Source organism: Drosophila navojoa, chromosome X (genome assembly GCF_054131105.1).
Source record: "Drosophila navojoa isolate 15081-1374.11 chromosome X, UAZ_NAV_1.0, whole genome shotgun sequence".
In the NCBI taxonomy this organism is placed as follows: domain Eukaryota; kingdom Metazoa; phylum Arthropoda; class Insecta; order Diptera; family Drosophilidae; genus Drosophila; species Drosophila navojoa.
The window spans coordinates 32,280,063-32,307,294 of NC_142895.1; the positions used below are offsets into that span (position 1 = coordinate 32,280,063).

Below are 27,232 nucleotides of genomic sequence, written 5' to 3' on the forward strand. Positions count from 1 at the left end.
AAAAATCGAAGTAATTCTGTTCTCTCGCGCAAAGTGCGAAGAGGCAGAATACTACCAAAAGGTTTCTGTTCTCCATCCAAAAAGAGAGACAGAGTAAAACTACAGCGAAATTCGACGAAAGAAAGCGACTCATCAGAACCGTCAGTGGCCAACGGGAAGAGGAATATCACCAAGATCATCAGGCGCCCCCTTCAGAGAAGACTGGATCAACAGGAGGACAGCGCGGATAAGATAAAGATAAGTCGTAGTTTAATTTTTTTAATAAATATAAATAAAAATAAAAATAATGCTGTCAGAAAAAGTGATAAAGCTCTTGAAAATGCAATCGGACTTAGTGTCCAGATTGAAAAAACTAGACTCATCTGAAGAAATTAGGCCACCGAGCGAAATTTTAGGAGAGTTAGAAAAAATAAAAGAAGAATTAGAAAATAATCATACCTTATTGTTAAAAGTAGGGGTAATAGACCATGCATACTTTAACAATAAGGAATTTGATAAAGCGATGAAAAGCATACAAGATTTGAAATTAGAAATTATGAGGGCTGAGAAAGAAGAAGATAAAGATGTGAAGCATGTTAGAGCAGTCACAGTTCACAAAAGCTCTGAAGAAGAAGTAGAGTTTGAAAGCAAAGTCGAACAGTTAAAACTATATTTAGTAGAAGTATATGAGGACATTGCAAAAGGAAACGTAGGAATCTTCGAGATTCGAAAGAATAAAATTAAATATTTATGGAATAAAGTTTCAAAGCTAGTTCAGGAGCTAAGAAATAAATATGTGTCAAACAAAATGTTTGACGAAGAGGTTAATGAATTAGATTTTGATGTGCAAAATGCAATCAGTGCGTTAGAAGCCAAAAAAGGCACCCCAATTCAACCCATAATCCACGAAAAAATGGATAACCTTCCGGGTCTACCAAAAATTCAAGTCCCAATATTTTTTGGAGATGTCAAAGATTGGGATTTATTCGCTGAATTATTTTGCGACCTTATTGATAGAAGAGAAGATTTAACTCCTTCTATCAAATTCAGTTACTTAAAATCCTCATTACGAGGAGAAGCAAAGAGCATGGTTGCTCATTTATTAACGGGGTCCGCAGATAATTATTCTACCGCTTGGGAATTACTTACCAAGCGATATGAAAATAAAAGGAAAATTTTTTCGGAACAATTGAACCGAATAATGGACCTTCCAAATTTAAATATTGACTCATCCAAAAGTATCAATTATTTTATTGATACAATTAATGAGTCAATACATATAATTAAAAGTAAGGCTCAACTTTCAGAAGAAGTTGATAAAATCTTTGCACACATAATACTAAGAAAATTTAGTAAAGAGGCACTTCAATTATACGAAAGCCAAATAAAAAAGACAAAAGAAATACAATTACTGACTGACGTAATAGACTATTTAGATCAGCGACATTGTTCATTATCCACTTCAAATAAGGAGGAAAAGAAAATTCACTCTGGTTACAATTGTCCTATATGCAAAGTAGTAGGTCATAGTACCACGCAATGCACGAAATTTAAGGCAATGGTCCCAAGAGAAAGATTGGATGCTGCAAGAAAGATACAGTTATGTTTGAGGTGTTTAAGACACACGAATACTAATAGGTGTACAAGTAGCATGAATTGTTACTTTTGTAAGAAGCCTCATCATACAATGTTACATATAAATACAGAAAAAGTTAATACAGTAGTAACAAATGAAGAGGCCTTATTAGCCACAGCGATAATTAAAGTTAAAGCAATAAAGGGGAATTATATTAACTTAAGAGCCTTAATAGATAGTGGATCTCAAAAAACAATTATATCTGAGGAGGCCGCACAGTTGCTAAATTTACCCAGAATCAGAAATGAGACAGAAATAAGTGGTGTCTCATCAGAAAATACTTGTAGGTCGAAACACAAAGTTAAGCTAATAATAAAACCTAGAGAACCAAATAAAGAACAGTTTAGGGTTGAGGCCATCATATTATCAAAGTTAATGAAAGCTCTCCCAGTTAGTAAAGCAAATATAGACATGGCTCAATGGCACAATTTCACTTTAGCTGATCCACAATTTTATAAACCAGGTCGTGTAGACATAATAATAGGTGCAGACTTATATCCACACGTACTAAAAGATGGGATAGTAAAGATAGATGGATTACTTGGGCAAAAGACTGAATTTGGTTGGATTGTATCAGGTTGTACAAAATCAAAAGGTAAAACAACGATAGTAGCGACAAGTATTGCAATAGAAGACCTAGATCGGTTCTGGGAATTAGAAAACGAAGAAGAAGAAGATGTCAAAGAGATAGAATTTTGTGAGAAAAATTTTCAGAATACAACAAAAATTGATTCAAGGGGTAGATATGTTGTAACAATTCCGTTCAAAGAAGAAAATGAATTAGGAGAATCAAAGCCACAAGCTATAGCTCGATTTCTTAGCTTAGAGAAAAAGCTGCAAAAAAATGAAAAATTAAGAACAGACTACACAAATTTCATGAACGAATACTTGCAGTTAGGACATATGATATCTACAAATAAAGAAGGAAAATATTATTTACCACATCAGGCAGTGTTAAGAGATAGTAGTCTGACAACGAAGCTAAGGGTAGTTTTTGACGCATCTGCAAACACAACAAATAAGAAAAGTCTAAATGACATTATGTGGACGGGACCAAGAGTTCAAAAAGATATATTTGACATTATATTAAAATGGCGACGCTGGGAATATGTAGTATCAGCAGATATAGAAAAAATGTATAGGCAAATAAAAATAGCAAAACATGACCAAGAATTTCAATATATTGTCTGGAGAGATTCTCCAAGTAAAAAACTAAAGAACTTTAAGCTTACCACAGTCACTTATGGTACTGCATCAGCTCCTTACTTAGCCACTAGAGTTCTTTTAGACATAGCCAATAATTGCAATAACGCAACAATTAAAGAAATAATTAAAACAGATTTTTATATGGACGATCTTATGACAGGCGCTGAGTCCATACAAAACTGTAAAGAAATTGTTGAATGTGTTTCCAGTGAACTAGCAAAAGTAGGATTTAATCTGAGAAAGTGGATTTCAAATAAATCAGAAATAATTGAAGAAATAGACAGAAATGAAGAAAATAAGGTGTTAAGCATTGAAGAGAATGAGTCAATAAAAACATTAGGTCTACAGTGGGAACCCCTCAAAGATGAATCCAAATTTAGTTTCACTGACAACAATATTAAAACAATAAATAAAAGAACAGTCTTATCAACACTTGCTAAAATATATGATCCCTTAGGGTGGTTAGCTCCAGTGACCATAATAGGGAAACTGTTTATGCAAAAGCTATGGCTAACTGATAAAAAATGGGATGAAGAACTATCCAAAAAAGAAATCAAAGAATGGAAAGAGTATCAAGATAATTTGAAACATCTACAAAACCTAAGAATACCTAGGTGGGTCAAAATACAAAAAGATATTGAAGTACAGTTTCATGGGTTTGCTGATGCTTCTGAAAAAGCCTATGCAGCAGTAGTATATGCCAAAGTAGGTAATTCGGTAATGATATTAGCTAGTAAATGTAAAGTTAATCCCAAGAAAAATCGTAAAACTATTCCCAAATTGGAACTATGCGCTGCCCATCTTTTGACAAAACTCATTTCTAAAATAACAGAATCGATTAAAATTAATGTTGAAATCTTTGCGTGGAGTGATTCCACTATCACATTAGCTTGGATCCAAAACGGATTGAATAAAAATAAATTCATTAGAAAAAGAACGGATGAGATTAGGAAAATGTCAGAAATTAAATGGAATCATGTAAAATCAGAAGACAATCCAGCAGATATAGCATCCAGAGGAATCAATACTTATAAATTAGTAGAATGCGAAATTTGGTGGAATGGGCCAAAGTGGTTAGCCAAATCAAAGAACCATTGGCCAAAAGAAGAAGAAAATGTAGATGAAGAAAAAATAAGTGTGAACACTATGATAGAAAACTCAGAAAAGAATATAATAGGTGAATTAATCAAACGATATTCTTGTATGCAAAAATTACAAAAAGTAGTAGCATTTATTATTAGATTTATTAAAATCATAACCAAAAAAACGATACAAAAGCCACAAAAATATATAACAGTAGAAGAATTAAATAACGCTAGAATATTAATTATTAAACAACAACAAGCATGTCAGTTTAGAACAGAATTAGGAAAGCTGTTGGGGAAAAAATATTTACAAAATAAGAGTAAAATAATTAGTTTGAATCCATTTTTAGATGAAAAGGGAATACTTCGAGTAGGAGGAAGATTAGAGAAAGCTAGTATTGGATTTGACGTAAAGCATCCAATTATTCTTGACAAATGCCATTTAGTTAACTTAATAATTAAAGATGCGCACACTATCACTCTGCACGGAGGTATTAATGTAATGAGAAACTATATTCAAAGAAAATATTGGATAATTGGACTCAGAAACTGTCTAAAGAAATACTTACGTAATTGTATTACATGCACTAGATATAATCATACACCCACACAACAAATAATGGCAAATCTCCCTACAATGTCATACCCATTCTTGAATACGGGAATAGACTATGCAGGGCCTTATTATATGAAATGTTCTAAGTATCGTGGGCAAAAAATGTATAAAGGGTACATAGCATTATTTGTGTGCATGGCAACAAAAGCTATACACTTAGAAGCAGTTAGTGACTTAACGTCAGATGCATTTTTAGCTGCAATGAGAAGATTTATTGCAAGGAGAGGTACAAATTTTGTAGGAGCAGCTAAAAAACTAGAAAAAGAATTTAAGAAAACAATTCAAGAAAATACAAAAATTTCTTCAACGTTAGAAAAAGAACAAATAAAATGGCATTTTATCCCGGCGGCAAGCCCTCACTTTGGAGGAATCTGGGAAGCGGGAGTAAAATCAGTAAAATATCATTTAAAAAGAGTAATAGGAGATAGCAATTTAACCTTTGAAGAAATGACGACACTATTATGTCAAATTGAAGCAGTCTTAAACTCCAGACCTCTATACACTACAGGGGATGATATCGATAATATCGAAGTACTAACTCCAGGACATTTTTTAATAGGTAGACCCACAGTAAGTGAAGTGGAGTCAACAGGAGAAGAAAAAATAGGAAACCTAGATAGATGGAAACTGATCCAAAAAATGAGGAGAGATTTTTGGAATAAGTGGAGAAATGACTATTTATATACCCTTCAGCAAAGAAATAAATGGAAAAAAGAGATGCCAAATTTAGAAGAAGGGCAAATAGTATTAATAAAGGATGAAAATTGTCACCCTGCTAGATGGCCACTAGGGATAATAAAAGAAGTTCACAAAGGCCAAGACAATAAAGTTAGAGTCGTAAAAGTTAAATCTCAAGAAGGGTTAGTTACACGACCAATCAATAAAGTATGTCAGCTAGGTGAATTAAAAAATGAAGACTCAGACCTAAGAAGCACAAGACAATCTAGCAGAGGGAAAGGAGGATCAAGACTAAAAGTACTAATGGCAATGCTAGTCTTAGCTCTCTTCTGTCAGGTATCAAGTGCAGAAGTAACGAAAAGCGATAAGATAACAATTTCAAAATTAGGTAACAACTCAGCAATCTATTTAGATCCAATGGGTGAAGTAGAAATAGTAACCTCATCATGGGATCTAATTATTTACTATAACCTAGATTCATATTTTGACATGTTAAAGAAAGGGAGTGAATTAGAAGGGAAAATGAGAGCAGTGTGTACGAAACTACAGAGTTTCGAGGACCAATGTAATATAATACTAAATAATACAAAAAGACGAATAGCAGAATTAGAAGATAATAACAAACTATTTATACTACAAAATAAACCAAGAACCAAACGTGCACCTTTCGAATTCATGGGCTCATTATATCACTTGCTATTTGGGATAATGGATGCAGACGATCGAGAACAAATGGAAGAAAACATGGTCAGTTTATTAGACAACCAACATAACATAAAAAAAAATTGAGTGAGAAACAGACATCAATAATAGATTCCACAGCAAATATACTCAAAAGAACCACTGAGGAAATCAATATTCATTTCAATGACATGAATATACGTATAGACAATATGACAGAATTGCTAAAAGAATCGTATTATGTGTATAAGGAAGCAATTAATTTCTTTATGATAACAAATCAATTAAATGCCTTAATTGAAGAATGTGACAAGATTCAAACAGGGGTAATAAATATGCTAATTGATATAAATCATAGCAGATTAAACCCGGTTATATTGAAGCCTTACCAATTTGGGGAAGAAATAGCCAAGATAAAAGAAAGTTTGTCCGAGAATTTAGTCTTACCAGGGAAAAGGACAGGTACAGAACTAAAAGAAATATATCAATTACTTACAACGAAAGGAACCTTTATAGACAACAAAATAATAGTTAACGCCAAGATTCCGCTATTCAGCAGATACCCATCTCATTTATATAAGGTTATCCCAATACCAGTCTACAATGACGACCAAATGATAATGGTACACCAAAGAACAGAATATTTAGTGTATAACTTCGAAATTGATTCTTACCACTTAATGGCCGAAGCCACATTAAATAAATGCAAAAAATGGCAACCAAACAAGCTCATATGTGAAGGTAACTGGCCCTGGGATAATGCCAACGATAACAGCTGCGAAATATCACCATTCAAGCCAAACCGACCGGCGAACTGTATCTATCAAACATTAGTTCATTCAAAAACATACTGGGTTGAATTGGAAGGTAAAAGTAGGTGGTTATTTAAAGTACCGATTAATGAAAAGCTAAGCGTACGATGCAAGGGAGCACAGCAAGAACTAATAGAATTACCAGAACAGGGTGTGTTGAAAATGAAATCAGATTGCACAGCTCGATCAGGAGATAAGACCATAATAGCTCATAATAATGATATTCACACTGAAAGATACGAGAAAATCGCACCCTCATACGTAGGAAAGATTGTTGACGTTCCAAAAATAGTTTGGAACCCATTAGCACTGTCAAGAATAAATCATACGATAGAAATTGAGCATTTACAAATAGCAATACAGCAAATGAAGGAGAGCCATATAGAATTAAAAGGGCTCCATTTTCATCACATATCAGGTCATGCTTCTATGTTAATAAGTATTTTGATTGCATTAATATTAATCATATATACAATAAGAAAATGTAATGTAAAGAGGCGATTAAAAGCTATAACATTTCCTGGTCCCATATAATTTGAAATATAAAAAATATACAGAAAAATACTCGATAACCTGCGCGTTATCCGACAAAAAAAATTTATTCGATAACCTGCGCGTTATCAAACTAATATTAAAATGAAAACAAAAAAGCAAATATATTTTTGGCCCCTCTGGCAGAATGTTTGAAAACATGCGAATACTGGATGACCTGCGAGTCATCGAACAAAAAATAAAAATTTTTACAACCACAACATTTTTGGGCCCCTGGCAGAATGTTCAAACATGAACATACATAATAATAAAAATAGAGACAGTACTCGAATAACCTGCGCGTTATCCGACACAAAGTAATAAATATGTCATCCCTTAGTTGCAGCGACCAATGCAGCGTCTAATATATGTAAATGTAACGTGAGCCTGGGCCCAAAGATTCAAAAAAAGGGACACTTAAGTAAACATCTGGGTACTTGTTTGTGTGAGAAAATGCACCCTTCCAGTGACTGGAAGTAGTTTTAAGAGTCTCTGTTAGGTATATAAGAACTAGGATTTTAAGCAATAAAGAGTTCAGTTAAGATCTTGAATTCGGCAAATGTGGAGTGTTTTTCATTTTAACGCTCTAACACATGTCCTGATAGAATCTGTGAACATGGATGCTGTAACGAACCTTCGGTTTATCCCGAGTCTAAGCTGGGCTAGTTTCAGCTTCAGGCTTCAACAAATTTATTTGTTAAAGCCTCTGCGATATTAATTAGTCACTTGTGAATTTAGCTTTTATAGCGTAAATGTATATTCTCATGAATAAGTTTAAAATGTACACGTCACTTAAAGTTATGCTGGCTCGCTGGCTCGCACACCTACTGACCGCTGGTTCAACGCACTCCGGCTGGGAGAGTGTTGTGCTACGAACACGCTAGTTCACCTGGACGATTCGGGAAACGCCAGGACTTCGGTCTGTAAACTCTGGCGGTTCGTTCGGATATGCAGGCCTCTCCTACTATCCCACTCGCTCACAGCACAACACTAGCTTCGTTTTGTGAACTTACTCAGATGTGCAGGCCTCGCTTAAGCCGCTGATATGCACCGATGCCCTGTTCGGTGCCGCTGACGCTGCCGATGGCCTCTTTCGTTGTCGCAAGGATTCCCACTGGATGTCCTTGCTGTTCCCACGATGTCCTTGCTGTCGTTTGAAGTCCTGGGAGTCCTGATTTACCACTCGCGTTGACTTTCACCAATCACTTTTCACTCGCTTAATCGTCACTCAATCCTTTAATCACCACTTAATCGTCTGAATCCGAATCATCTGAATCCCAGTATGGAGCCGCCGGTGGCCTATTATAGCCCAGCCACAGGCCCTGCTTCGGGTGGTAACGGGGCCTGTTCGGCTCTGGAGGGGGGCCTTTCAGCCGCTCGTGTCCACAGAAATGGTAAAGTGGCGTGATCCGGGTGACACCACTTTCCCGCCAAATTGCGTGGCAGCCTTCCATTGACCGAAGTACCGTTGGTGCCCTGCGAGTGAAAGTGTCCACTACTATCACCCGGCACGAACGGCACCTCGGGTAACGGTCACTGATGATCGTCGTGCGTGCGACGCGAACCCATTGTTGAATCTGTAGAAGCGAAAGAGACCGCCTCTAACAGGACTTTGACCCCCTTTCCAGTGCGAGGGTCGCTCCTACAGTATTCGCGTCACTGTGTGGAGCAACATATATATGCACGTATGCTGCAAAACTCGCCTGTCGGTTTTGCAGCCCCCGGTGGCATTGGCGCATGTGCGCGCGGCAATGGCCATTTCACCCATTTGGCGCATGTTGTCCCTTTCCGCTGGAGACGCCTTTCTGCTGGTTGCTGCTGCTCCTTGGACCCTTGGGGATACTCCGGTGGGGTACTGCAGTCATTGCATGCACTGCTGCTAGGAGATCGGGCCACAGACGTCGTTCGCAATAGGACACCGGTGTTGCGTCTTTGGTATCGGAACGCTTGTTGGTCAATCCTCTTTCGCGCACAGCTCACAGCGTAGTCGTTGGCCAGTGCGCGAGGATCGGTTGCCAATCTTTGTCGACACCCAAAGTTCCGCAGCCGGTGGAGCCAGTTGCGTGGCAGGCGTCTGCAACCACACTCTCCCAGCAAGCAGCCACATGCTCGACCGCATGCCCCGCGTCTATGGTTTGCCGCCGCTGCCTCTGCCCACGCCGGGCGCTCTTACAAAACTCACCTGTTGGTTTTGTAGTCCCCCGCACTCATGCGGCGGCCACCTGCCTTCCGACATCCCTCGCCGTCCTCTCCGTTGCTGAAAGCGTCCACAATAGCAGCTGCTCTCCCTAGTTCGTGCAGTGTCTTCTTTGCGGCGCTGCAGACCAAATTCTGGATTGTTGTTGGGAGTTGACCACATCGATGTCGTTCGCAACTACCACCGGTGTCGAACTTTGACGCCGGCTGGCATTTTGCGGCCACTCCTCATTCGCGCACAGCTCGCAGCAAAGTCGCTGGCCAGTGCGCGAGGATTCAGCCAGCAAAACGCGCCTACGCCCAAGCACGGACAACCGGATGAATTCGTATGTGGACGGCGCACTCGAGCGCCGTCGGTCCACTCTGGTAACTCATACAAAAGAAAACCCCGGCCCGATGCCCACATGCCCATTTTATACCCTATACTGCCGCGCGCCGCTGCTTAGGCTGCAGCACATAACGGGTCCTGTGTCCTACGCTCAGCCCACTCTAGCCTTCGCTGCCTTATGCCTGAATTCCAGGCAGGCTACGGTACTGCCCAGATACCGTTTTTCCCACACTCCCATCGGCACACGCATACATAGCCCTTCTAGCCGAACATCCAGTGCAAGCTCTTCTGCCGCGTAGCATTGTTATTGGGCGCTGTTGCTAAGGGCGCCTACTCTGCAGGTGGGTACTGCTTGCACTTGCACTGCTTTGTTGTTGTATCTGTGCATAATGCATTGCACATGCATTGGCAGCTAAGTTTTTCGGTGCAGTACTGTACACTGCTTGCTGTCGTGCGCGCGCCGTTCAAACAAATTGTGGTTGCGCACCCAATATACCGTAAGTTTCCCGGTGGCAACTATAACCTTCCAGCCACAGATGCAATTCGCAGCCGAAACTATGCACTTTTGAGCTAAATTTTTGCTGTGTTTTTTTTCTCTTCTTCTTTCTGCGCTTAAATTCGAAGCAATACACTTCGCTGTGTATTCACTCCCTTTTTTTTCTTGGAAAGAAAAAAAAAAAAAAACGAAACAGCTTTAATGCTCACCCGTGTCTCCTCTCCACGGCTTGAGATCCGCCACATGCGCCGTCCTGGTCCGCTTATCGGCCTCCGACCTGATCCGGCAGATTACTGGTGACACAAAACTCGCCACTATATAAGGGCCTCTATAGCGTGGTGCCAGTTTTGCTGCAAATCCTTCTGCGGCATTCGACAAGTGGCGTTCCTTTGCCCCCACCTTGTCACCTACGGCCGGCTTCCACTGCCGCCTCCGTAGGTTGTAATGCCGCGCCTGATCCTGCCCAGCTCTCTCCAGGTTTCGACGCACTATCTCAAACACTTCGCGCATCTTGTTGGCTCTCTCGACTGGGCTTTGTGCCTCCTGCCCTGTGCCGATTGTTTGCGCGTCGAACAGCGATTTGGGTAGCCTTGGCTCTCGTCCTTCGGTGATGAAGGCGGCCGAATACCCTGTGGATGCTGACACGCTGCTGTTGACCGCCAACGTCAACTCCGGCAATGCGTCGTCCCAGCATCTCTGGTCACCTCCAGCGAACTGCGCAATCATCGTCTTCACTGTTCTGTTGGCCCTCTCAGTGGGATTCTCTTGAGGTGTGTATGGTGCTGTCAACTGGTGACGCACCCCAAACTCCTCCAGAATCACCTTGAACGCCCGACTGGTGAATTGGGTGCCATTGTCAGTAATGAGCACCTTTGGCGTGCCGAACCACGTCAAGATCCGCTCTCGAAATGCCTTTTGGAGAGCCGCGCTATTCGCGCTCCGCAGCGGCATCATCTCCGTCCATTTCGAAAAGCGATCTATGAAAACCAAAAGCATAGTGTTCCCATGCTTTGATCTCGGCAGAGGGCCAACAAAATCGGCACAAGCTGTTGCCCATGGCTCCTCGGGCACCTGCGTCAGCATTTGCCCAGCAGCTTGCAGCTGACTGGGCTTATATCGCTGACACACTTCGCAGCGATGTAGGTATGTTTTCACATCCCGGTACATACCTGGCCCAGTAATACCGCGCTGCCACCTCGTGGCCGACTTGATTCGGGATGTGCCGATATTAGTTTCCAGACTCTTCCATATAGTCTGGAAACTTATGTGGCGCCTTCCTATGTCCTGCCGAAGCTTGGTGAGCCAGCGACATTCTGTCCCAGCTGGCATCTCCTTGCTCTTAACCAAACGGCAGGCCTCCTCTCCCATATCTCCCATCTGCTACCATATTCTGCTTGCCCTTCCTGTAGCGAATCTCGAAGTCGTACTGCTGCAGCTCCGACGCCCATCTGGCAATCCTTCCCGTTGGGCTCTCGATCGAATTGAGCCACTTCAGAGCCATATGGTCAGTGACCACTACAAATTTGTAGCCTTCCAGGTATCGCCTGAGCTTCCGTATGCCCCGGCTGGCATACGAAATGAAGCGCTCTCCGTCCTCGAAGGTCTGCGTCAGGATTGCCGCAAGCCCATAATTGCTTGCGTCCGTTTGCAAGCAAAACGGCTTCGAGAAATCAGGGCACGACAGCACTGGTGACTCCGTCAATTTGGCCTTTACCGTCTCGAACGCTCTTTGCCGCTCCTCCGTCCACTCCCACTTCATGCCCTTTTTGAGCAGTGCATTTTGCGGATGCACTGTGGTTGCAAAATCTGGCACGAAGCGCCGGTACCTTGAAGCCACGCCCACGTACTGGCGTAACTCTTTCACGTTTGTGGGTGGCTTCAGTTCGGCGATAGCGGCCACTTTTTCTGGATCCGTGCAAATGCCATCCTCCGTGACTTTGTGACCCAGATACTTTAGCTCCTTCTTGAAAAAAATCGCACTTGTTGAAGTTGATTTTCAAGTTGGCTGCCCGCAGTCGCCGGAACACCTCTCGTAGGTTGTTCATATGCTCCTGTCGCGTTCGACCGATGACGATGATGTCGTCCAGTTAGGCAAAGGCATGGGGCATAATTTCTGGGCCGATAACTTGGTCCAGCGCTCGCTGAAATGTTGCCGGCGCAGAATGGAGTCCAAACGGCATCACTTTCCACTGATAAAGCCCCTTTCCTGGCACCGTGATTATCGTCAGTGGTCTGCTGGCCTTTTCCATGGGTATCTGCCAATACCCATCCCTCAAATCCAGGCTGCTGATATAGCGCGCCTCTCGCAGCTGATCCAAAATGTGATGCATACGCGGCAACGGGTATGCATCCTTAATGGATCTACTGTTCAGCTGTCGAAAATCTACATATAGCCGCCACTTCCCATTTTTCTTGCGAACCATGACAATCGGAGCGCTATGCGGGCTTTTCGAGGGCTCAATGCAGCCTTTGGCCAGCAGCTCATCCACCTGCAGGTTGATCTCCGCCTGCATTTTTGGATTTTTGGAGAAGTAGCGCTGCTTTATGGGCCTGTTGTCCTGCATCCTGATCCGGTGCTCCGTGATCCTGGTGGTGCCTTTCACATGCTGGAACTTCTCCAGCTCATGCCTCATAAAAGCATCCACTTCTGGGTCTTTATGCATAGGCGTTGGCTGCTCCATGTTCGCCTCCACTGGCGTCTCTGGGCTCGCCTCCACGCTGGCCACAGCCACATTTTTGGATTTTTGGAGAAGTAGCGCTGCTTTATGGGCCTGTTGTCCTGCATCCTGATCCGGTGCTTCGTGATCCTGGTGGTGCCTTTCACATGCTGGAACTTCTCCAGCTCATGCCTCAGAAAAGCATCCACCTCTTGGTCTTTATGCATAGGCGTTGGCTGCTCCATGTTCGCCTCCACTGGCGTCTTTGGGCTCGCCTCCACGCTGGCCACAGCCACAGACAGCTTCTCCTCTGACTGTCCGCTCGACTGTGGAATTCTTGGCTTGATCCTCATCGTCAAGCCACCGCACTCCAGTGTGGTGCCCATGCTGGCCAAGAAATCCCAGCCCAGCACCAGATCGTCGATCACTCCTGGCAGAATCAGCAACGGGATTTGGCTTTGCCGATTCCCCAGGCTGATCGTCGTCTCCAGCTGCGAGTCCACATGACTGCAACTGCCGTCCGCTAAGCGTATGCGCCGCCGTGTTGCACGCACCACGCCCACTCCTCTGAGCCTGTCAGCATGCTTTTCGCTTATAAAGCTGCTTGTGGCTCCAGTGTCGATCGTGGCTTTTTGTTGGGTGGCTACAATGGCCTGGCGCTGTCATTTGGCTGCCTTCATCCTTCATTCTCACCCCAATGCGCCCGCACTGCCAGCAGAAATCCAGTGCCTTGTTGCGGCACGTAAAAGCGCGGTGCCCCTCCTGGCCACACACTCGGCATGCCCTGGCTGGATTCGGGATGTATGCCCTTGCTCCGGTTGCGCCTGTCCTTGGCGCAGATGAAGGCTTCGCCTCATCCTCCATGCGGCGATACTCCACATCGCCTCCAGCGTCGTCCATGGCCATACATCGTGTCCGGCCCGGCCGTGGCTGCTGCCGCAACCTCTCGCGGTCCCTTTCCAGCTCCTCGAACTCGTCTGCGAGGTGCATCAATTCCACCAGATTATGGAACTGATACGGGCGGGCGTAGGCACGCAGATCGGGCAGGCTGTTGTTGTAGATGAGCTTCATCTCGCGGTCTGCTCCATAGCGCAGAGGCCGCATGAGAGTCTGCATCTCAACCATGTAGACCTTGAAACTCTCATCTACCATTTGCCTCCGGCGTTTGACGTCGTCCTCCAGCTTCTCCAGGTAGCCTCTGGGCAAGAAGAACTCCTGGAAGCTACGCACAAACGTCGCCCACGCCGTCCAGTGCCTGTTGTTGGCCACGTACCACTTCAAGGCCATGCCTTTCAGCAGCTCTGGCATCGCCCTCGGGATCATGTCCAGATCCAGGCCATATTTGTCCGCCGACCACTCCACCTGCTCCAAGAACTCCAAAGGCTTTGTGGTGCCATCAAAGCGGAAGCTCCACTCTCGCATTTTTTGGCCACCTTTGGATATTCTTGGGCTGTGCTGCCGAGTCCTCGTGGTCTTATTTCAGGTTGCGGGGTGGATGTGGCTCTCATCTCACCCTGTCGCGTGTCCTGCAGCCGTGCCGCTGCACTCGTGGAAGGCACGCAGAGCCGTGCCACATGCGCCAGCTCTGTCTCTAAGTCGTCGTCAATTACGGCGGTCGTTGCCTCATCCCTCAGTGAGTCACGGCGTCCATGCAGTCGCCTCAGCTCGGCGATGCTCAGTGAGTAAGGAATGCTACCTTCATTCCTCTCAACCCACTCGCCAAACTGCCTCCGCATAGCGTCCAGTGTGCCTGAGAAGCTCACTCCGAACTCGACACCATAATTCAACACTTCATCCTTTTTCAAGTTATATACCCACGTTCGCACCATAGTCTCAATTTCTAATTAAACTCTTATCGCAGGGCCCCACGTTGGGCGCCAGTTGTAACGAGCCTTCGGTTTATCCCGAGTCTAAGCTGGGCTAGTTTCAGCTGACTGTGGATTCGTGCCAACAAATTCATTTGTTGAAGCCCCTGCGATATTAATTAGTCTCTTGTGAATTTAGCTTTTATAGCGTAAATGTATATTCTCATGAATAAGTTTAAAATGTACACGTCACTTAAAGTTATGCTGGCTCGCTGGTTGGCTTTAGCGAAGCACACCTACCGAGCGCTGGTTCAACGCACTCTGGCGGTTCGTTCTCCTACTATCCCACTCGCTCACAGCACAACACTAGCTTCGTTTTCACTCACAAACACTTCTCTTGCGCACGGCTACGTGAACTTACTCAGATGTGCAGGCCTCGCTTAAGCCGCTGATATGCACCGATGCCCTGTTCGGTGCCGCTGATGCTGCTGATGGCCTCTTTCGTTGTCCCAAGGATTCCCAGTGGATGTCCTTGCTGTTCCCACGATGTCCTTGCTGTCCTTTGATGTCCTGGGAGTCCTGATTTACCACTCACGTTGACTTTCACCAATCACTTTTCACTCGCTTAATCGTCACTCAATCCTTTAATCACCACTTAATCACCACTTAATCGTCTGAATCCGAATCATCTGAATCCCAGTATGGAGCCGCCGGTGGCCTATTATAGCCCAGCCACAGGCCCTGCTTCGGGTGGTAACGGGGCCTGTTCGGCTCTGGAGCGGGGCCTTTCAGCCGCTCGTGTCCACAGAAACGGTAAAGTGGCGTGATCCGGGTGACACCACTTTCCCGCCAAATTGCGTGGCAGCCTCCCATTGGCCGAAGTACCGTTGGTGCCCTGCGAGTGAAAGTGTCCACTATTATCACCCGGCACGAACGGCACCTCGGGTAACGGTCACTGATGATCGTTGTGCGTGCGACGCGAGCCCATTGCTGAATCTGTAGGAGCGAAAGAGACCGCCTCTGACAGAACTTTGACCCCCTTTCCAGTGCGAGGGTCGCTCCTACAGTATTCGCGTCGCTGTGTGGAGCAACATATATATGCACGTGTATGCATATAAACGCACAGCAAATACGTACGTTCATATACATTAATACGTGCATACCTATATTGCTCCACACAATGCTTTCGGAGCTAGTCTCTAGTACTTGGGATGGACATAGGTGTGGGGGTAAATGTTAACAAAAATCGAAATTCTATATAATACATATGAGTCTACTCATCCAATTTGCCGAATCTACCTTTAATAAAAATTTCAATAAAATTTTCAATAGATAATAGTAGATATCGATTTTTGGATTTTTGGAAACCTCGGTATGCGCGTGATATACACGGACATAGGAAAACAAATTTCAAGTCTCTAGCTCTTATATCTTCTGAGATCGACGCGTTCGTACATACGGACGGATGGACGGTAGGACAGACATACGGGCAGGGCTGAATCGAATCAGCTCGTCGTCCTGATCACAAGTATATACACTTGTGGGTAGGGACACGATATCGAATGCAAAGTATCGATCATGTACTCATAAGAAGCATCAAAAGAAAAGCCTCGTACTTATAAAAATATCAAATCAAAAGCATCGATGTTGCAAGGTATCGGATGAAATGTCTATTATATCTAGGATATCTTTCATGTTTTTTTAAAATAAAAAGTTACAAGTAAATTTTCAATATTAGATAGTACAATGAAGTTATTTTAAGTTATATATTCCATTCATCCTCTGCACAATCGCCTAAAAAAAGAAGTTTGTCAAGCCTTTTGGGTGACAATCGGCTGCGAGTTTTGGTTATGGTACTTCCAGCTTTGGAGAAAAGGCGCTCAGAGGGCACGGACGTCGCGGAAATTCCCAAATATTTTTGAGCTAAGTTGTATAGTTTGGGATAAACTACTTTCATATCAGCCCATTGTTTTAAAGGGTCGATGGAAAGTGGTAAAACATGGGTAGATAGGTAGCGACCTACTTCGTCATCGTTTATTGTAGATCTTGTTTTTTTGGTCTGCTTCCCTGCATGCGTCCACTTCTTATAATCACTCCAAAGATTGTTTGCTGAATCTATGGAAGTATCACTCTCATGTTTGAGGTGTTTCCTGATGATTTAAGAGTTTTGAAGCAAATTTTGCACTTCACCTCGTCGTTGCGTATTCTGGTGAAATACTGCCAAACACTGCTGTGGCTTGGTGGCATTCTTTTAAAGAAATATATTTCAATAAACTGCATAGAGTAATTGCTTTATTACTTACTTTAACTATAAATCAAATTGACTTCGATAATAATTCACTGTTTTAACCTTTTTTAATGATTCAACTCAAACTCATTCTCAAATTTTGCGCAAATTGGCTGGCGAGCTTGACTTGATCCCGCGTATTTTTCTTTACTCGATATGGCTCTAGAGATACCCGATAAGTAAAAATATCGAAACCAAAACATCGAGTAAAAAGTATCGGTATCATCGCCCCAGTGTATCCGATACCGAAAATATCGATACTTTTTTCGTGTCCCTACTTGTGGGGTCTGCCACGCTTCCTTGTACATACTTTTAACAAAACCCTTATACCCTGATTTTCCATTTTCAATGGGCTCAGGGTAAAACAAGTAACAAGGCTCTAGTCGAGACTGCTCGGCTAGGAGATACCCCGAACCTCCATTCTGTACATTTCTTATACACACACACATACACATCCATCCACACGCACGCATTAGCCTGCGCTCTGCTAACTGTTATAGTATTATTATTAGTATTATTATTATTTGTTGAATAATTTCTTTTTCAGACGTACAATCTAATTGAAACTTACAGGCCATAATCATGAAGTAAAAATGTAGGCTCATTCTAAAGAACAAGTCTCTAGTACTTGAAATACAAATTGGTGGCGAAGGGGACTTGGTATCATAAATCTGTAAGTTACAAAATGTTTGTATTCATCATATGATTACACAGTAAATCTGAAGTCTCCAGGTCTAATAGCATTCAAACGAGGCTGAAAAAACCAAATCGAATTTTCGATTATTCTCGATAAAAAAAATTTGCGGATGATTTATCAAGAAATAAAGCAAACTTATACTGCGTATGGTCTACAGGAGTATGCATGCCAAATTCCAGCTCTCTAGCTCTTACAACTTCTGAGACAACTTCTTCTAGGCATTCACACAAACGGAGAGACGGGCAGGGCTATATCGACTCAGTTCGTCGTGCTGATCAAGAATATATATTTTTTTTGGGGTCTGCGATGATTCCTTTTTCCTGTTACATACTTTTCACAAAAGCGTTATATCCGCATTTCCATTTTCAATGGGTTCAGGGTGTAAAAAGAGCTAGTTGAAATTTGTTAAACCTCTAAATTTCATGGCTTTTTTCCCCTAAAATAGTCTATATCTCTTAAGTTCCGACGAGTACGTGTTAAGGAAGATGTTCTCTTTAATATCGATACAAATTTCGGAGCCCTTAGGCGCCCCTTTGGATTTCTATGGTAAAATACTAACCCAAAGTCAGCATAAAAATGTGCAAAATGTACAAAAAAGATCACGTTTGCCTGCAACTGCATGCAAAACGAAAGGTTTGGGTTTTTGGTTTTTTTTTTTTTTCGTTTTGTTTGTCTTTTGTTTCTCAAATTTTGTTTGTTTGTCCAAATAGTCATATTTACTGCAAATCGGGGAAATCGGACGATAACAACGATGACGGCTAGGGTGAAGTCGACTTGGAAACGTCGACGGAACCACTGCCAACCATCCCAGCCACCCAGACTGCTTCGGCCAAGCAGATCAATTTTCATCGCGGATATTAACGACTTAAAAGGTCTGATTACTGACGTTACACTGGCTATCGGCAATACCAACTTTGACTATAAGTCAGTGAGGAAAACCATACAGCCTCTTATAAAGGCTACAAGGTTTATCATTCTCCTCGTCTCTGAAACCCACTTTTCACCGAAATCCTCCGTTACCCTGAATGGCTATACGTGATATCAGTGAACCATCCAAATGGCACCGCCTGCTGAGGCGCAGCTCTTATAATAAAAAACGATATAAAGTACATTGAAGTGCTAGCTTAACAAGACGTATGGGTACAGTGTGCCATGAAAAGAGTAATCTGCCCAACTGGTGACATATTGTCCACCACGACATAACTTCGGACAAGGTCTATTACAAAATCCCCTGGACAGCCTGGGGCCGAAGTTTATAGTTGGAGGCGATCTCAATGCCACCCTTCGAGCAACTGATATTTCAATAATTATTCGCACATGCACATACACAGGCATACGCACGTACGCATAAACACGCATTGTCTACAGTGCACACTGGTTTCGCTTGTATGAAGCAGCGGCCATAATTACTTTTTACACCAATGCTAATATAAAATAAATTTTAAATCTGGCGTTGATTCCCAACCCCTCTAAAAAATATATTTAAAGCAAGTAAGAAGGCTCTGGTCGAGACTGCTCGACTAGGAGATACCCTGAACCCCCAATGTCATACTTCTTTTATGCATACTTACATACATACACACGTACGCACGTGTGAAAAATGAGGCTGAAAACAACAAAATCAATTTTTCGATTATTCTCGATACAAAAGTTATCGGATGAGTTATCGAAAAAATAAAGCAAGCTCGTACTGCGTATGGTTTTTATATCTTCTGAGATCGACGCACTCATGCAGACGGACAGGGCTATATCGACACAGCTCGTCGCCCCAATCAGAAATATATATACTTTATGGGGTCTGCGATGATTCCTTCTGCCCGTTACATACTTTTGCACAAAACCATTATACCCTGATTTCCCATTTTCAATGGGTTCAGGGTAAAACATGTAAGAAAGCTCTAGTCGAGAGGGCTCGACTAGGTACTACCCTGAACCATTTCAATTTCGATGTATTTAAAAATATAAAAGAGAAAACTCATTTACAACACTTACAACAATTAAAAAAAAAATTCGACGCGCCCTAGATTTGAACCCGAGACTGTCCAATCGAGCGCCACGCCTTTTATCAGGACGCCACCTCATTGCTCGAAATTGCAATGGCAAAACTGAAATAGATTCACTGCTGCAGCGCCATCTAGCAAGTCTAAGCCAAACTAACTGCTGATGTGATTTAAGAATGTGCTAGAAGATGTTGGGAATGTATGTGTGCACACGTATAGGAAAACTGCTGTAGCTGCAGCACTTGCCTATGTTAATTGGCCAAACATTTTATTATTTTTTAACGTCGATTGACTTCACCGAATTTAATGAAATTTCCAGCATATGATCTACATATTCTATTGAATAATTGACAAATTGGAAAAAATTAAAAATCATTCACTATTAGCTACAGTGGCATCTGCCTTGAAGGATAATGTTTATAATCGATCATAAAATGTCGGGAATAGTTATCGATTTCTAAAGATAAACATCGACATCAATCATAAAATATCGGGAATAGTTATCGATTTTTAAAGATAAACATCGACCTCCGCGCTGTATATACGGTCATTTAAAAAAAATAAAGTCTCTAGCTCTAATATCATCTGAAATCGACGGAACCAGAACGGATAGACAGACAGACGGACAGAGCTAAATCGACTCAGCTCATCGCCTTAATCAAGAATATATATACTTTGTGGGGTCTGCCACGCCTCCTTCTGCCTGTAATATACATTTTAACAAAACCATTATACCCTGATTTCCCATTCTCAATGGGTTCAGGGTATAACAAGTAAGAAGACTCTAGTCGAGACTGCTCGACTAGGAGATACCCTGAACGCTCCAAGCTGATATTCTTATCATTCTGCACTTCTTTTATGCACGCACACATACATACACATGTATCCACCCTCACGCGCCCTGCGCTCTGCTAACTGCGCAGTAAGCAGCGACTGCGCTTGTGCTGCGCTGCAGTGTGGGCAATAGTATGAGAATTTACTTGGTGAATAACTTCTTTTGTAAACATACGATCCTAATGAAATTTTCAGGGCGTAATTATATGCACAAGTCTCTAGTACTTGAAATCGGTTTGTTACAAATTTGGGGCGAAGGGGGCGTGGTATCCAAAATCTGTTGATCACAAAATGTTTGTATTCATCATATGCATATACAGTAAATCTGAAGTCTCCACGTCTAATAGTACTCCGATGAGGCTCGGACCACAAAAATGTATGACAGCACAATCATTTCGCTTCATGCGTTCGATCGTGATGGTCGATGGTTGAACAAAAGATCCCTCTATGCTCAATGTTTCCCTTGCTCTCTCTCTCTCTCTCTCTCTCTCGATGCTCTTTGCTCTCTCAAATGTGTATATGTGTGTATGCATGTGAGCACAAGCAGCAGCTCTGAGCTGCCAGCTCACGAAAATTGAAATTTCTTCGCAGCAAGAACCCATGCCTTCCCTTCTGTGTGAAGAGTATACCGAACTCTTCAAACCGTTTGCCAAGCTCGTACAAAATCTGTATATGTGTTTTCGATATTATTTATGGAAGGGGTATAAAGCGTTGGTGCTCATGATGAAAATGCTTTCGCGACGAATGTGCACGCACACAGTCTCCCTTGCTACATTGTATGCCTGTGTGCGAAGCTCTTGCTGCCTGTAGCAATTTTAAAGCCCAGTATTTGCAGTTGGTAGATCTTGTGAAGTGCTCACATACATACATACGTATGTATGTACATATATACACTTGATTGTGTGCACGCATGGGCTGCGATGCTTACAATTATGGGATATCACTTGTAGAAGCATTTGTATGCCTATGTGATTTCATATGTGCGTGTGTGTATGGGCTTGTGTGCTTGGGAGATGAACATTGGCGTGTGCCTGCCTCAACTTAGAATGATGTGAACGATTTTGGGCTCGATTGAAGAGGCGCGCGTATTTATGTATGTATATTAGTAGCTGTATTGACTATTGCTCGTACTGCGTATGGTATACACGAGTATGCACACAAAATTTCAGCTCTCTAGCTCTTATACGGACGGACGGACAGGGCTATATCGACTCAGCTCGTCGTGCTGATCAAGAATATATATACTTTGTGCGGTCTGCGATGATTCCTTCTGCCTGTTACATACTTTTACACAAAAACATTATATCCTGATTTCCCATTTTCAATGGGTTCAGGGTATAAAAATACATAAGGATGCAAGCAAAAACAAGAATTAGCTTTAGTTGTGGATGAATTATACTCATGAAACTGTCGGGTCGTTCTTATTATAACATTATATTTGTCAAAGCACAAGTCTCTAGTATTTGAATACGCCTACTTTTTATAGGGGTTTTTATTTGCTTGCTCCTGTATACGCATGTATACAATCGCATCCCATTTTGTATACGGAGCTTAATCAAGTACTACTTATTTATACTCGTTCACGAAGTGAATTATTTATACTCATTCACGAAGTGAATTAGTATATTGGTTTTGTGCAATGTCCGTCTTGCTGTCCGTCCGTCTGTCCGTATGAACGCAGTTCATTTCGCCGCTATTGAAGCTAGAGACTTGAAATTTGGAACACATACTCGTGTATAACTCCGATTTATAAAGTGTTAAAATTTTCCCGATCCGCCCACTAGGGGCGTGGCAAATCGGAAAATGCATTTTACGATATCCCAGAAATCATGTTAGTTGAAGAGCTAGAAAGTTGAAATTTGGTATGTAGATCCGCGTTGACCCCCCAAATTTATGGTGGATATATCTACGCCCATTGGGGGCGTGGCAAATCAGAAAAAACTGTATCTCCTAAAGTTCTAAAGCTAGAACGTTGAAATTTCGCACGTGAGCTAATGCTATAATTCTATAATGACTGATGAAAAAATAGGGGCGTGGCAAATCGGACCTGAAGATATAGTAATTTTTCAAATTTGGCTATATTTTAGGCAATATTGATGCTAGAGACTTGAAATTTGGTATATATACGCGAGTTGACCTCCCAAGTCCAACAAGCTATGGTGGATATATGTCCGCCCAAAGGGGGCGTGGCAAACCGCAAAACTTTATATCTCCTACAGTTTAAGAGCTAGAAGCTTTAAATTTGGATAGTTGAGTTACTGGTAACCTCCTCTATCGATGCCCCAAAAATAATTGTCACGCCTTTTTGGGGGCGTGGCATATCGAAAAATACCCTGTAATTTTCACATTTCACATTTTCACAAAAATGAGGTGTCTACGGCCACTAGGGGCGTGGCAATCGGCATTTGTAGTATCAAATTGCGACATTTATATGTTTGAGCTATCTATGTATGTACATGTATGTAAAAATAGGCTTAACAGGCATTGATAACACGGAAGGAAACATTTTTATAAAATTTAAAAATAAAATTTAAATATTTAAAAAATATAAAAGAAGCTAAAAGAACAAAATTTGCAATTTACAAAAAAGAGTTTTCCGCGGGATTTGAGCTCGCACCCAAGTCATGTTTGTCAAAAGTACAAAAACAAATTGAACCGGCGCCTTTGCTGACAGCGCCACCACTTACTGTCAACGATTGTAATTAAAATGAAATCCAAAAACAAGTAAGAAGACTCTAGTCGAAACTGCTCGACTAGGAGATACCCTGAACCCTCCAAGCTGATATTCTTATCATTCTGCACTTCTTTTATGCACGCACACATACATTTACATGCATCCACCCTCACGCGCCCTGCGCTCTGCTAACTGCGCAGTAAGCAGCGACTGCGCTTGTGCTGCGCTGCAGTGTGGGCAATAGTATGAGAATTTACTTGGTGAATAACTTCTTTTGTAAACATACGATCCTAATGAAATTTTCAGGGCGTAATTATATGCACAAGTCTCTAGTACTTGAAATCGGTTTGTTACAAATTTGGGGCGAAGGGGGCGTGGTATCCAAAATCTGTTGATCACAAAATGTTTGTATTCATCATATGCATATACAGTAAATCTGAAGTCTCCACGTCTAATAGTACTCCGATGAGGCTCAAAAGACAAAATTAATTTTTCGATTATTCTTGATAAAAAAGTTATTGGATGAGTTATCGAAAAAATAAAGCAAACTCGTACTGCGTATGGTATACACGAGTATGCACACAAAATTTCAGCTCTCTAGCTTTTATATCTTCTGAGATCTCGGCGTTCATACGGACGGACGGACGGACGGACGGACGGACAGACGGACAGGGCTATATCGACTCAGCTCATCGTGCTGATCAAGAATATATATACTTTGTGGGGTCTGCGATGATTCCTTCTGCCTGTTACATACTTTTACACAAAAACATTATACCCTGATTTCCCATTTTCAATGGGTTCAGGGTATAATAAGATTCTTGTTATGAGAGTAGCGGATGGTAAATTCAAGAACAAAGCAAAAACAAATCAGTCTCATTTCAACGCTAGAGTCATTTATGTGTACATACATACACACATACAAATGAGCACGTGCATAAGAAACGCTGGAATGCTTGATGCTACATATGCGTGCAGACTTATGTACATACATATACATGCATAAATGTGTACATACATATATGAGGGCTATTTAAGAAGAAACAAATTTAAACTTATAAAATTTTGCAATTAGAAAAAAGAATAAAATAAGTATCTATTTTATAAAAAACGAAATATGTATGAAAAAAATACACAACATTGAAGGGACTTTGAGCCTTCGCCGCTGTAACATAACTTGCGACGCCTCTATCACCCACGCTATCGTTTTGCTTGACAATCTGGTAGCTAAAATACAATAAGCTAATAACAGAGCGTCATCTGTCAAAACTACAATAAAAGCTAGAAAATCCAGAAATCAATCCCAATTCTTAGAATGCTAAAAAGCGCGCTTTTGTAATGTAAGCAAAAGCTTATGAATCTGCAATAGGTGTGACCATTAACCAGAGAACACTTTTTTTTTTGACATTACGACCCACACAACTTCGTATTTGCTCAAGTATTGGCAAGTGCACTTGTCACTTTACTTAATCACCTACTCAAATATAAGCGCGCCTCTGCAACTCGATCCCAAAATCGTTCTGACAATTCTAAGTTGAGGTAGGCAGCCAATGTTCACGTCCCATGCTTACACACATGCACACACACAAACGCACATGTAAAGGCACATAGGCATACAAATGCTTCTACAAGTGATATCCCACAATTGTGGGCATCGCGTCAAATTCGTACATACAATCATACATACATATGTATGTACATATATAAGTGTGCGCACTTCTCAAGATCAACCAAATTCAAATGCTGGGACCTAAAATTGCTACAGGCAGCAAGAGCTACGCACACAGATATACAAATGCTCATAGTACATGTAGCAAGGGAGACTGTGTGCGTGCACATTCGTCGCGAAAGCATTTTCATCATGAGCACCAACGCTTTCATACCCTTTCCTCAAATAATATCGAAAACACATATACAGATTTTGTACGAGCTTGTCAAACGGTTTGAAGAGTTCGGTATACTCTTCACACAGAAGGGAAGGCATGGGTTCTTGCTGCGAAGAAATTTCAATTTTCGTGAGCTGGCAGCTCAGAGCTGCTGCTTGTGCTCACATGCATACACACATATACACATTTGAGAGAGCAAAGAGCACCGAGAGATAGAGAGCGCAAAGGAAACATTGAGTACAGAGGGATCTTTTGTTCAACCATCGGCCATCTCGGTCGAGCACATGAAGCAGAATGATTGTGCTTTCGAATATTTTCGTTGCGTGAACCTAAAAGTGAGGAGCCGAAACACTGCAAAACACTTGACACTGTGAGGAGCAATATAGGTATGCACGTATTAATGTATATGAACGTACGTATTTGCTGTGCGTTTATATGCATATACGTGCATATATATGTTGCTCCACACAGCGACGCGAATACTGTAGGAGCGACCCTCGCACTGGAAAGGGGGTCAAAGTCCTGTTAGAGGCGGTCTCTTTCGCTCCTACAGATTCAGCAATGGGTTCGCGTCGCACGCACGACGATCATCGGGGACCGTTAGCCGAGGTGCCGTTCGTGCCGGGTGATAGTAGTGATCACTTTCACTCGCAGGGCACCAACGGTACTTCGGCCAATGGGAGGCGGTCACGCAATTTGGCGGGCAAGTGGCGTCACCCGAATCACGCCACTTTACCGTTGCTGTGGAGCCGAGGTGCCGTTCGTGCCGGGTGATAGTAGTGATCACTTTCACTCGCAGGGCACCAACGGTACTTCGGCCAATGGGAGGCTGCCACGCAATTTGGCGGGAAAGTGGCGTCACCCGGATCACGCCACTTTACCGTTTGTATGGGCACGAGCGGCTGAAAGGCCCCGCTCCAGAGCCGAACGGGCCCCGTTATCACCCGAAGCAGGGCCTGTGGCTGGGCTATAAAAGGCCACCGGCGGCTCCATACGGGGCTTGAAATGTTTGAAAGGCTTGAAAGGCTGGAAATGGGAGAGTTTTGAGAAATGTTTGAGAGGCTGATACGTTTGAGAAAAGTTTGGTGATTAAAGTGATTAGTGAAAGTCAACGCGAGTGGTGAACCAGGACTCCCAGGACTTCAAAGGACAGCAAGGACATCGTGGGAACAGCAAGGACATCGTGGGAACAGCAAGGACATCCAGTGGGAATCCTTGCGATAACGAAAGAGGCAATCAGCAGCATCAGCGGCACCGATCAGGACATCGGTGCATATCAGCGGCTTAAGCGAGGCCTGCACATCTGAGTAAGTTCGCGTAGCCGTGCGCTAGAGAAGTGTGTGTGAGTGAAAACGAAGCTAGTGTTGTGCTGTGAGCGAGTGGGATAGTAGGCGAGGCCTGCATATCTGAGCGAACCGCCAGAGTTTTGTTCAGACCGAAGTCCTGGCGTTTCCCGAATCGTCCCGGTAACTAGCGTGTTTTTAGCACACAATACTCTCGCAGCCGGAGTGCGTTGAACCAGCGCTCGGTAGGTGTGCTTCGCTAAAGCCAACCAGCGAGTCAGCATAACTTTAAGTGACGTGTACATTTTAAACTTATTCAAGAGAATATATATTTACGCTATAAACCTAAATTCACAAGTGACTAATTATTATCGCAGGGGCTTCAACAAATAAATTTGTTGGCACGAATCCACAGTCAGCTGAAACTAGCCCAGCTTAGACTCGGGATAAACCGAAGGTTCGTTACAACTGGCGCCCAACGTGGGGCCCTGCGATAAGAGTTTAATTAGAAATTTGTGACTATGGTGCGAGCGTGGGTATATAACTTGAAAAAGGATGAAGTGTTGAGTTATGGTGACGAGTTCGGAGTGAGCTTGTCAGGCACACTGGACGCTATGCGGAGGCAGTTTGGCGAGTGGGTTGAGAGGAATGAAGGTAGCATTCCTTACTCACTGAGGATCGCCGAGCTGAGGCGACTGCATGGACGCCGTGCCTCGCTGAGAGATGAGGCAACGACCACCGTAGTTGACGACGACTCGGAGACAGAGCTGGCGCATGTGGCGCGGCTCGGTGTGCCTTCTACGAGTGCAGCGGCACGGCTGCAGGACACGCGACAGGGTGAGATAAGGGCCACATCCACCCCGCA

The 27,232-nt window shown here is 42.8% G+C and overlaps 1 long non-coding RNA gene across 1 annotated transcript; it reads right to left on the reverse strand.

The window, feature by feature from the left end:
* Nucleotides 1-2,322: 2,322 nt before the first annotated feature.
* On the reverse strand, nucleotides 2,323-26,436 carry LOC149090868 (uncharacterized). The gene is made up of 2 exons (XR_016197480.1): nucleotides 26,340-26,436; nucleotides 2,323-3,358 (listed from the first exon to the last, which is right to left on the reverse strand). It is a non-coding gene; the product is annotated as an uncharacterized LOC149090868 (long non-coding RNA).
* Between the last annotated feature and the right edge of the window lie 796 nt (nucleotides 26,437-27,232).